Here is a 13,755-nt window from a genome sequence, read left to right on the forward strand (position 1 = left end):
CCCCTGGGCATGGGGGAGAGTTGGCTTGGTGCCAGAAACGCCTCCCCCCCACGCACACACACACAGTGGAGTTCAGGGGATAGAAAGTTTGTCCACATGGAACAGAAGGGTGGGGGACTCACGCTGACTAAGGATGGGATGCTGCATCCTGGGATGCTGGAGACCTGCAACTTGGGTGGCTCATCTTGGGGAGGAGCCACCCATTAATGGAACACGAGTTGGGTACCATGGATCAGAGATAGATCTGCCCTGGAATGGTACAACTTTAAGCCAGTTAAATTGTGTTTAAGGGTCTTGTTACATGGTAATTTTAGGTGGCTTCTGGAGATCTTAATTGTCTACACATTAACACCTTCTAAGTGGCCTAAGACACTCATTTTTCGTTTAAAGTTTTGGCACTCCAGGGCAGATTTATCTTCAATCTGCCTAATTTTGGTCCTGTTCCATTAAGGTGTGGCCACTCTCCACAGCTCTTCTGCCCAATTTGAAGTCCTCTAGCATCCCAGGATGCAGCGGCCCCTGTCAGGTTGAGTGGGGACCCTAGGGAGTGGTGAGACTAGGGACATTGGGAAGAGTGAGTGCCACCACCCTGGTGTGCCCAGTGACTACGGTGTCTTCCGCCACCAGTCAGACTAGCTCACTGCTTGAGCTCCAAGGTGACTGATCCTTTTTTCTTCTGAGCTGAACCCCCTGCTCTATCCCTGCCCAGGCTGCTGACAGGCCCGGTGCTGCCTGAGCTCCAAACAGAATTGGGCCCCTCAGAGCTCAGGCAGCAGCTCCTCCCCCCCCACCAGTTGGGCTGCTTGCTGGCTGAGTGCCACCTGAGCTCTGAGGGACCTGAACAGTAAATAATCAGTTTATCTACAGAGAAAATGGCAAGGAAAAATAATGCCCAAACTGTGAAACGTAGTCTTGTTAGGCTATCTTCTGTAAGAACCAAGAAAATGTGTGTCACATTTGCATTGCTCTGTGCTGTGAAAGCCTAGTTTGTGATGAAGCTAAATAGATTAGAAAATTTATAACTCAATACCATGCACCAATCTTTTATACCGTATTTACTTTGCATAAGATGTTCTTATGAAATATGCATGTGCTGAAATTTGATTAGGATGCAGTTTTTCTTCATTCTGATTTAACCACTGGTTGCTTCATGTTTACTGTGCTTTGAAACCCAGCCTGATTTGTATGCCTATGTAGTACCTTCTGTTTTTTTAAACAAGACTATATTTAACTTCCCTGGTGTGCTCGAGGAAATGAATGCAGATTAGAAACTTTCTTTAACTTGCAATGATAAACATTCCTGATCAAGTAGAAAGCTTTTAACACAAAGGATCAAATGATAATATAACATGTGGTGGCCATGACTTGGATCAGGGATCCACAGTTTAAGGAACGATTTGTACACATAGTAAGAGACATTCAATTCCCTAAAGAGTCCATATCTAAACAGACAAGACTTACAAAGACTAGGAAGAGAAACTAAGACAAAAGTAAATGCTGAAAACTTCAGGGTCACAGAATAGGTTATACCAGACTCATGTGTCTGTGAACAAAGAACAGTTTTCCTCACATTTACTCATTATTTGGATTTCCTTTGCATGTAGTTCTAACATTTTTTTTTTCATTCTGTAGACTGGCTTTGAGCAGTTTGCAAGATATTCAGAATATGAACTGCATGTGGCTCAGACATCACACTCTTTTCAGACCAGGAGAGTACAACTGTATGAAACAGCCACTGGAGATCTGCCTCTCTGACTGGGCAAATAGGATTAGGGAATTTCTGAAAATTTTTATCCTTTTCCTTCCAGAGCTACAAACACAGATCTTGCCTCATTCCTAGAAAATTAGGTTACTGTTAGGCTTATTGGCTAGATGCAGGAGTCTAAATTTAGTTTGCTTTCATCACATTCACACAAAGTAATTGTGTGTGCAGATGTGTGTGTGGCCCCAGCTTCAAAGGAAGCAGAAGATAGTCATCCTGCTCATTTATAATTGCAGCTCTACCAAGGTCCTTGTAACTGAGGTTTAGGAAACAGCCATGCTACAATGTCAAGCATAAGCTCTTTGCCACATAAAATATAATAAGCATATTGCATTTCCTAGTCTGAACTTTCCACTCATTTCCAGATTTGCTGACACAAAGAAATAGCATATGCATATTTGATCCTCCCTCTAAGGTCATCTCTTTGTCTGAATCAGTTAGTGGTTTGTTTGACATTTGATTTGTGTGGATACACACACTGAAGAGTTTAACATTCATTTGCTATCTGCCCACAAACCTTGAATTCCCCTGAGGCCTGCACTGACCTGGAGGCAAGAGTGGAGGTAGCAGTGAGATCTAACTCTGGTCCTGTGGTTCTCTATGGGAGTTGAACTTTTGAGAATTCCCATCACTGCACAAGCTCCTAAGACTCCCAGGAAGTAGGATTTTACAACAATAGACAGGAGCACTCTGCACAAGTAACACAGGCCCCAGGCAGAAAACACATTTCTGCTAGGTGTGTTGGTGGGCCAGTGAGAATGAGATGATCTGTCCCCAATTTGCCCACCAAGCTGTCTCCCTCCATTCTGTACAGTACGTGGGAAGCAGAGGGACACAACCACAACAATCTGAACTTGCTTTTCTGTGGACCCCTGGGGGAAAGTCAAGCCTCCAGTTTTTTATACTTAGCATAAACTCCCTGTAAATGAAACTACTCTCCTCTTTCTCCCTATCCAGGAAGGATTATGGTTGTACCCCAACCTCTTTCATTCCCTTTCCTCAAGGCACAGTTTATAAAATCAAACACTAAAACTTGCTAAATAATGCAAAGCACAGCCACTTCCCTGACCAAAACCAGACATTACCTTTTAGGGAGATTTTCACGGGCAGAAATTGGAATTAGGTCTATAAATCATTGGTTTCCAGTTGTAGTTGGGAGTCTAACTATTCTTTGTACCTCTGGAAATCACCATATAATGATGCAAGTAAGAAAGGGAAGAGGAAAGATCCAGGGAACTACAGACCAGTCAACCTGAGCTCAATACCGAGAAAGATCATGGAGCAAGTTCTCAAGGAATCTATTGTGAAGCACCTGGAGAAGAACAAAGTGACTGGGAACAGCAAGCATGGATTCATCAAGAGCAAGTCATGCCTGACCAAGCTGATTTCCTTCCATGATAAGGTGACAAGCTCTGTGGAAGAGGGGAGAGGAATATACCTTGACTTCAGCACGGCTTTTCAGACCGTCTCCCATGACATTCTTATTAACAAGCTAAGGCAATACAAGCTAGACAGAAGTACTGTAAAGTGGATAAACTCCTGATTTAATCATCATAATCAGCAAGTAGTCTTCAATGGCCCAATGTCTACTTGGGAGGAGGCATCAAGTGGAACTCCCCAGATTTCTATCCTGGGTCCAGTATTGTTTAATATCTTGATTAATGATTTGCATGATGGGACTGACTGCACATTTAGCAAATTTGCAGATGACACCAAGTTGGGGGGGAATAGTGGACACTGGAAAGTAGGGCTACGCTCCAGAAGGACCTGGATAGACTGGAAAAATGGTCCACAATTAATCAGATGAGATTCAAGAAGGACAAGTTCCAAGCCCTCCACTTGGGATGGAATAACCACATGCACAAATACAGACTAGGGAATGAGTGGCTAGGCTACAGTATTGCAGAGAAGGGCTGGGTATTATGGTGGACCATAAACTGAATATAAGCCAGCAGTGTGCTCTTGTTGCAAAAAAAGCCAACAGCATCCTGGGTTCTATTAACAAGAGTGTCACTTGAGAATCAAAGCACTCTATTCAGGTCTGGTGAGGCATCACCTGATGTACTGCGCCTAATTTTGGGATTCACACTTCAAGAAGAATGTGGACAGATTGGAAAGCGTTTCGTGAAAAACAACAAACATGATCAGGTGCCTGGGAGCCAAGACCTATGAGGAAAGGCTGAAAAAGCTAGAGTTATTTAGTCTAGAGAAGAGAAGGCTAGTGGGGTACTTGATAATACCTGCAGAGTGAGTATAGCAAGGATGGCGATGGGCTTTATTCTGTGGCCATAAGAGACAGGACTAGGAGCAATGGCCTCAAGCTGCAGCAGGGGAAATTTAGGATGGAGATTAAGAGAAACTTCCTGACAATGGGGATGGTCAAGCATTGGAGGAGGATTTCCAGAGAAGTTGTGGAATCTCAATCCTTGGAAGTTTTCAAGAGCAGATTAGACAGACATTTGGCTGGGATGACTTAGTCAGGGAAGAGACTGCCTTGATCTGGGGGCTGGATTAGATAACCTTGTGAGGTCTTTCCTAGCCCTGCTTTCCTACGATCCTTTATGCTGTACTCCTCCATGCCAAACTATGGCTGGGCTAGAGTAGGTTTGCTGGATTCAGTAGGATATAAATACAAGCACCCCTTCCAGCACAGTCAAGCAGAAGCAAGCTGTAATTTAGATTAAGCACAAAGGTGCAAGGCCAGATAGCTCTGCTTGCTATTTTAATCACTAAGAAGAGAGAATTGAGAGTATGGTCACACTGTATAAGAGGATAGTGGGTGGAGCAGTAGCTACTTCTGTCCCATGCACCTGCTGAGATACATTATTCATTCCTTGGTATTCAGAACACTCCCCTCCATTACTGTGAACACAGGCTGCTCTTCGCTTTATTTTGAGCCTGAAAATTATCTGATGATACTCGGGCAGTAAAAACACACAGACAAATAAACAAAAAAAAAACAGCTAGAGAAATTACATTTAGGAGTGGACATGAGAAAGTGGAGACTGCCTAAGACAAGAATTTTCCAATTTAAAACTTGTAGGGAGGGAATGGAGGCCTACATCCCTCCTTACAAGAACCTGAGTGGGAGGAAAGCATACTTTTACAGCAATCTGTGCTCTTGTCTCCACTGGGATCTATAACTTTACAGTTCCCAGCTAGTAGTTCTAGTTGTAAGAGGGATGCTACAAACTGAATTAGACATACTGCACAACTCTGTATACATAAACCCCTCAGTGACAAATTAGATATTTTTGGGTAAGGTGAAGATAACCTATTTTTGCATTCACTCTCAGGAAGCAATATTATTCCATAGAAAACCACAGGGGAACACAAATTGAATCTTTCCATATCAGTTCTACCACTTCTCCCCCACCTATTTCCCTACTGCAGTAACTCTGATAGGAGAGGGCTAGGTGCAACTCTGATAAGGGCTAGGTAAATTATGAATTTTGTGGTAAAAGGAGGACAAACTACCTACATTTTTCTCCCCCCATTTGCTAATAATCTATACTTAAGGATCAAACTTAACATTTTGAGCTGTTCAAGACCAAGATTATAGCACTGTATGTGTTTATGCACCATTTTGGGTGGCACTTCATTACAGAATATATAAAATTGTAATATTGTCATTAAAATCCACTATTTTAATTCCTCTACAACTTTAATAAATGTTCCCTTTTCTATGAAAATTGCACCTACAAATGAACCTGGAAGCTTATAAAATGACTACTTAGAAAAAAATCCATTCAGCTATCTTAGAGTGAATGAGCAGGGAGAGGGAAGAATACTTAGCTTTCTTCTCAGATATATATAAAAAAAACTTTTAATTTTAAACTTCAGATATGGCTAATGAGCATCAAGGAATAATCATTTGGCGAATTTCAAACTAATGATGTGATGAATAAACTGTACTCTCCAGTCCTGTTAGGATTTAGTTCCAATACTGCTGCTAGACAGAATCCAAAGGCCAAACTGAGCTGAGACATTCGGTGTCTCAATGGCTGTAGCTATGTTGCATCTGGGAATCAAACCAGGATCGCCCATGTGGCAGACATGGATTCAATCACTGTACCACACCACTGGGTTAGAGCCATGTAAAGCTTAGTGTAATTAAACAGCTTTGTATGACCAGAGTGCCACAACCACATAAAGAGTAGCTCTTTTAAAAATGAGGTAAATTGAATAAATCTGTAATAATGCACTGGTAAAGGCATAAGGTCTATGATTTTGCTCTGTACATGTTCATCACTGAAGCTGTGCCAGACATATTGAGGCAGATACCATTTCAGTTACTAGGTACTGAAGAGTGACCTTATGCTATCCTGCTTAAATCCCCCCCACTGCCCCCCCCCAAAATATTTTGCCATACATCACCCCTTAGCATTGAGACTTAAGACACAAAAGCAGCATAGACAAGGAGCCATTTACTTTGTGTGTTAAATGTTTTCCAGGAATTTGAACAGGGTGGAATCAGACAACCCTGAGGTACCTAAAAGGTCAAAGAGGATTTGACCTATTGGGCACTTTTACATGTGCTCCGGGGGTGGGATGCTTTATCTAGATCAGCTCCAAGAGCCACTCTAATTAATGTGCCATAGACTCTCGCGTATCTGCATCCCTGTACTTCAAAATCACGGTCCTTGAACTAATCAGGGTGCTTGAACTAAAGCTCCTTTAATAAGCTTTAGTTTAAGCGTCCCTGCTGCTATTTTGAAGTCTGGGGATGCTAATACACAAGATGCGGGAGGCTACTGGAGTGCAGTAATTATCACACAACAACAGACTCGATCAGTTGAGTTTACTCTGACCTGCTGTAATTATAGTGCATCAGAGCAGCCCCACAGCACGTCTACAAGCACCTATTGTGTCTTAGCACCCTGCTAAGTTAGGGAGATCAGAACCAACTACAGACTGAACCCACTGGATCACCATGGAATATGTGCTTTGGAACAATACTATACATGTCATATTTTTCAGGGAAATGAAGCTTTTCTAATTAAATAGAAGCTTCTCTGTGAACAAAAGTATAACAACACAAATTCATTGTGATCAAAGCTTATTAACTAATACTCTCTAAATTCCCAAGCTTTCTTTTAGATAGGAGAATTCTGGAAAAAATCCAGAATCATTCTAATATAGGATCAGTAAATTAACATAATTTTCAGTGCCAGATTGACTACTACTTAGATTAGGGCTTCTTATTTTGCTAATGCCAGCTCCAAAATTTCCCTAGTGAGACAAAGTTCTGGTATAATTTTCCACAAGATGACAAAATTGGGCTTCCCTTTTTTTTTTTTTTTTTTTTTAACAGATGACAAAAAACCAAACTGCAGATGATAGAAAAGAGGCTTTTTCCAGACGTGAAAGCAGTAATTTTGTCATCTTGGTAGATTTTCCCTGTGTTTCTATTAAAATTTTGTAGTTATTCATTACTATGACTCTAATCATACAGGCATCTGATAAATCTAGAGCATTGTTTGCATTGTATTTTAAATGCATCTGCCTTTTGAATTGGCTTTTATGGAATATATTTTACTATTAAACCCTCATATACAAAAGAGATTGCTGCAAGCTCCTTTTAAAATCTGTCACGAGCCCTTGCAATATAAAGGTGTTATTGTATTTTGCCCACTTAAGGCACCTAGCAGTCAAACCAGAATCTGTTCCATGTGTGATTTACATGGCAAGAAACCAAATAATCCATTTCATATTTCTTTGATGGAGTAGCTAATTTTTTTCACCATTTTTACATTTTAATTAAAATGGAATAAGGATTTTTAAGGCAAAATTTGGGCTTATTGCCTAATGAGCTTTGGCTTATTGCCTAATGAGCATTGACTCTCTCTACCTAGGAGGCATTTGAGAATTTTATGTGGCTTTGCATCTTTGAACAGTGGAAACAAGACATATTTGTAAGAAACAACTATTAGAGCAAACGCTTTCCCAGTCCTGGTCATGACCTGTCAGGTATTGTTTGTATGAGGTGACACCATGTAAATCATTCTATATTTAAACAAACCATTTCCTTATGTAATAGTTACATTGCTATATGCCAGAACATTCTCCTGAGATGTGCGCAGCGCAATCTAGCACAAATGGAATATTTTCTTCCCCAAAAGAAATGATGGGCTTTGAACTTGTACAGACTGTCACATTATCCACATGGGAGCAGAGCTATCTTAACTACAGTTCTGTTCATAAAAGTCTGCGAACATGGGGAGCTGGTCAGATTTGGCAAGTTTCATCTTCCAAAGAAGGCAAGAGGTTTTTGAAACTGTTCAAGCAGAAACTGTTATACACTAACACCTCTGCCACAAACCAGTTACTAGCACATTGTGCAATCAGCAGGAGTTGCAAATGCACACAGTGTCAGAAGAGGCTGCAGCCTTTACCCATAGGAATAGCTTTCATTCACGTATGCACGACTGAGCTACTTCTATATTTTTAGATTTGGCAAGCCATGTGCCTCATCTTGTAAAACTTCTCTCATATAATAATTCTTACCCAGATGTGTAGGGCCAATAACTTTAAATAAGACTACTCAGGTAAGGTTTGTAGGACTAGGCACCCCCTGTGTGCAAACCAATTTAACAAATTGGTATTCACTTTCAGAAGTGTTTGTTTTCCCTTTCTGCTGTTGCTTTTAAAGGGACTATGCATTATTTAAGCACAGCCACATATCATCATTTCAGTGCAATTACTCTGTCTTGTGAAGCCCACCTATTCCAAGACAATACCCCTGCAGCAAGGCTGTTCAGCCTGCCATTAACTTTTAGAACAAGTATTCTTGTTGGCTTCAGTATGTTGCTAAATTGCAGCCCAGATTTGAAATGGAAGTTGACTTCAGTGGGACTGCACCTATATATATCAGCTCTGAACTATGTCCTGTAACTTTTGATCTTCTGACCTTTTCAACAGTTCAAGTTTTCAGAATTCAGTTTCTTGCTTTATTTAGAGAGTTACACGGCATCCTAGAGCAATGTTTCTGAACTTTTAGACTCGAGGCACCTCTCAGAAGATGCCAGCTCTTAGCTTTCACTCATTTGTTGGCTGTGGAAAAATAATTCAGCAATTTTCTGTTACAAAAAACCTCAGAAAGATTACAACAGGTCTGAATGGTTTTGACACTATAGATTCCTTTTTTAAATCTCTGGGTGCCTATACGTGTGCAGGGAGGCTGCTCTGATGCACTGTAATTACAGTGATTGGAGCAGACTCAATTAATCAGTGGTAATTACTGTGCTCCAGCAGACTCTGGTCTCACCCGTATCAGCATCCCTGTGCTGAAAAATGCCAGTGGGGGTACTTTAACTAAAGCTCATTGAAACTGCTTTGAGGCACTGCAAACCACATGTGTGCACTCATCAGGACACACCCATTATGTGCTAATATTGAGTGGTATCCCGCACACCCTTAAAAGGATTTTGTTGAGAGTCACTGGTTGAGAATCCCTGCACCAGAGTAATAAACTGGAGTTTCAGCTCAGTTCATACTTCTTTTCTGCTCATGCAAGTAAGTGAAGATAAGGATTATTTGTGCCCAGTTGTGTCTTATTGTCTCTTCCTTGCACTGTCCTTTTAAAGCCAAAGCCCAAGGTCATCTGTTACCCTGCAGAGATTCATTTTTTTTAAAGGGGACCAAAAGGCCAACGAAGGCATAGCAGATTACCTGGCTGAGCACCTTTGCCTTGCCGAATTTTGTGAGTTCAATGATCTCCTGGATGGCCTGCTTCACAACCATCTCATCTGTAGGGTTCAAGATGAAGCAATTCAATGTCACCTGCTCTCTGAACCAATTTGACCTTGGCTACTGCCCAAGAAAAAGCCTTGACAGCTGAAGCAGCATCCCATAACATGAGAGAAATTGGCCAGGCAATCTCCAGCAATGTCCACTTACTCCAAAAAGATCAAGAATCAGATCATCACCAGCAAATTCAGCAGATTATACCCTCAACAACAGCACCACATAAGCCAATTAATCCACAGACGTGTTTGAGTTGTGGAGGCCAACACAGACAAAGGGAGTGCAGGTTTACGAATGCACTGTCATGCCTGCAAGAAGAAGGACCACATAGAGAGGGTTAGCCACTCGAAGGCCAGTTCTGGGAGACAAAAAAAACTGCGGCAAATGTATCACTCTCAAACCACTCACAGAAAAGAATCCTCCCCAGAACGTGAGGTACAAAAATCGTATTTGATTCAAAATGTTGGTGTTATCAAAACTCAAGGTTCTGAGATGATTGCAATAGTAGTTATAAATGGAAAGAAGTGCGAAATGGAAGTGGACTCGGGTTTGAGAGTATCCCTCATAGATGAAAGCACATTCTTCCAGTTGTTTCGGCACCCTCTCCACAAATTAGTGAAACCTGAGTGTCGCCTGAGTGACTACAATGGACAGATCATGGAAACTTTGGGTAGCTGCAGTGTTAATGTCCAGTATGGATCTACTAGACAGCGTCTACCCCTCATAGTCACTAAGGGCTCCCACAAAAGTCTTCTGGGGAGAAGTTGGTTCTCAGCATTGGGAATCAGTATTCAACATGTACACAGTATCTGCACAGAAATTCTGGAAAGGCTTGCAAGGGAGTTTCCTCAGGTATTCTCCGAGGAATTAGGAACTTACTCAAGTCCACCTGTGATGTTTCAAATGGATCCTGCGATAGCTCCTATCTCTATGGAGGCTCGGCATGTACCTTTTGCACTGCGGCCGAAAATTGATGCAGAGTTAGATTGGCTTATCGTGCAGGGGGTCCTCGAGCCAATCGTATATACAAGCTGGGCCACACCAATTGTTCCTGTTTTAAATCCTCATGGCATGATATGTTATGGGTTCAGCAACAATACTCTGGACACTGCTGTGTTGAACTAACAGTCATTTATTATTATAACTCTCAGGAATCACATCCAGGTTGGATCTTAACAGTTACATATGTACATGTATGCAGATCATATACCTGCTCTGCCTCTGACTTGACCCAGTCCAGTCCCGTGGAAGGAGAGGAACCAAGGATGCTGCTTGCTCCATATGACAGAGGGCAGAGAACAGGGAGTCCCCAGTGCTGCAAAACTGCCACAAAGCAACAGAACCCAGCAGTGCTGAACATTAGCTCTTTGGCCTTAAAGGCACAGTGCAAGGAAAACACAATAAGACACAACACCCTTTCCCCCTAGACAGAATAGTCAGCCAACCATTTAGGAGGACTCTGTTTCTGCTGTGGTCTTCCCATAGAACTGGACTCAGTGAGGGGTTCAGTGGATGATGGCCCTATCAGCCCATCTGGAGACTCAACAGTGACGCTTCAGCAGTGTTTGCAACTGTGCAGATTACAAGTGCACTTTTAATAAAGCATTTAAATCAGGATTCGCATCCAGTGTCTACCAGTAATCAGTTACTGTCTGTTCTTGCAGGAGAGAAGGTTTTTGCCAAACTTGACCTCACTCAAGTCTATCAGCAATTGATAGTAGATGACAGGGCTGCTGAGACCCCAGCAATAATTACACACTGGGGAGCGTGCCTTGTCAAGCACCTCCAGTTTGGAATTTCTGTAGCTCCAGGAATTTTCTAGCGGTTCATGGAAAAAATGCTAGCAGGAATTTCCAGGGTTGTTCCATACTTTGATGATGTGTTGATTATGGGGACGTCTAGAGAGCAACTCACTGAGGGACTCAGAGAAGTTTTACAGAGATTCGATAAACCAGGTATCAGAGTAAAAAGAGAAAAATGTCAACTGGGAATTTCCAGAATCAATTTTCTGGGATATCAAATTGATGCTTCTGGCATTCACCCAGTTGAAGAAAAGGTAAAAGCAATACATGATGCCCCTATACCAAAATGCAGACAGGATCTTCAAGCATTCTTAGGACTTCTCAATTTTTACCACATGTTCTTGAAAGACCATAGCGGAGCCCCTTCATTGCTTACTGGATAAAGATGCCCAGTGGAAGTGGATTTGCCAGCACAACAAAGCCTTCCAGGCCATCAAGAAGTTGCTGACATCAGACTGTGTCCTTGTTCACTATGATGAGCAGAAACCACTGTCTATTACTTGTGATGCCTCACTGTTTGGTGTTGGCGCTGTCCTCAGTCACACATTGCCTGATGGCACAGATGCACCTGTTGCTTTTTACTCAGGAACAATGACTTCAACCAAAAGGAATTACATACAGATTGATAAAGAAGCATTGGCAATCATCGCAGGAGTTAAAAAATATCACAATTACATTTATGGCCACAAATTCAAAATCTGAACGGACCACAAACCCCTTCTTGGAATTTTTACTATGTAAAAACCAGCTCCTCCTATTTTGTCTCCCAGTATGCAATGCTGGAACATCATGCTAAACACATATGACTATACACTCGTGTACAAACCTGGGAAAACGATTGCAAATGCTGATACATTGAGCCACCGACCACTACAAATACCTGATTGTGCTACTCCTCTGCCAGTGGAAATCCTCATGCTGGAATCCATGCCAGAAGCCCCTCTTCAGGCTGATCAGGTAGCAAGGATGACTGCAAAAGACCCTATCCTTGTCTGTGTCCTCAACTGGGTGTGGACGGGCTGGCCTGCAGACAAATTGGCTGAGGAATTCAGGCCATTTTCATCATATCAGCACAAGCTGTCTGCCCACAAGGGCAGACAAATCATACTGACAACACTGCAAGCAGCACACCCAGGCATCACGAGGATGAAAGCGCTAGCTAAAAGTTACGTATGGTGGCCAGGTATGGACAATGACATAGAAAGGTTTGTGAGGGAGTGCAGCACTTGTCAAGCAACCCATCATAATCCACTGTAGGCACCAGTATTCCCTTGGGAAATGACAAAGGAACCCTGGTTACACATCCACATTGATTTAGCTGGCCCTTTTCAAGGTAAGACTTTCTTAATTGTTCTTGACTCGTACTCAAAATGTCTTGAAGTGATTACTGTCTCAACTCTTATATCAACTGCCACTATAGTCAGCTGTTTGCAACCCATGGGGTGCCCGACACTATCATTTCTGATAATGGCAATGCATTCCCTTCAGTGGAGTTCCAAGATTTTGCCAGCTGCAACCTCATTCAAACTGTTACCATTGCACCTCGCAGGCCACAGGCCAATGGGCAAGCTGAGCAAATGGTGCAGACTACAAAAGATAAACTGAAACAGATTGTTGTAGAAGACTGGCCTACCAGACAGGCCAGATTTCTGTTTGCTCAACATGTAATTCCTTGCCCTACAACAGGGTCCAGCCCATCAGAGCTTCTTATGGGTCGTCGTCTGAAGACATGCCTTGACCATGTTAACCCAGACCTTGTGAGAGACATTCAGTACCTACCTCTTTTTGTTCCACAGGAGACTGTGTTTGCTCAGAACTATGGGACAGGCCCACAGTGGGTTCAATCTAAAATTGTAAGCACCACAGGACCTGTATCATATACAGTCCACACTGACAACAGACAAGTTTGGAGACATCACGTGGATCAGCTGCGTGGGCGTTCTTTTACTGATAACCCAACACCTGAGCAATCTCCAAGCACCAATCCACCACCAACAGACATGGATTAACTGGAGAAGAGCCTACCTGTTTCCACCAATGCAAACCCTTTGCCATCACTGTCAGAAGGAAGCGTCGCTGTTGAGTCTGCAGATAGGCTGACAGGGCCGTCATCCACTGAACCCCTCACTGAGTCCGGTTCTATGGGAAGACCACAGCGGAAATGGAGTCCTCCCAAATGGTTGGCTGACTATTCTGTCTAGGGGGAAGGGGTGTTGTGTCTTATTATGTTTTCCTTGCACTGTCTCTTTAAGGCCAAAGCCCTAATGTTCAGCACTGCAGGGTTCAGTTGCTTGTGGCAGTTTTGCAGCACCAGGAACTCCCTGTTCTCTGCCATGTGGAGCCAGTGACATCCTTGGTTCCTCTCCTTCCGCAGGACTGGACTGGGTCAAGTCAGAGGCAAAGCAAGTATAAGATCTGCATACATGTACTGATGCAACTGTTAAG

At 42.6% G+C, this 13,755-nt stretch overlaps 1 pseudogene; it reads left to right on the plus strand.

Annotated features, from left to right (window-relative positions):
- Positions 1-9,802: 9,802 nt before the first annotated feature.
- Positions 9,803-13,319, plus strand: LOC132251923 (uncharacterized protein K02A2.6-like; annotated as a pseudogene).
- Positions 13,320-13,755: the final 436 nt, after the last annotated feature.

Source organism: Alligator mississippiensis, chromosome 7 (assembly GCF_030867095.1).
Source record: "Alligator mississippiensis isolate rAllMis1 chromosome 7, rAllMis1, whole genome shotgun sequence".
NCBI lineage: Eukaryota > Metazoa > Chordata > Crocodylia > Alligatoridae > Alligator > Alligator mississippiensis.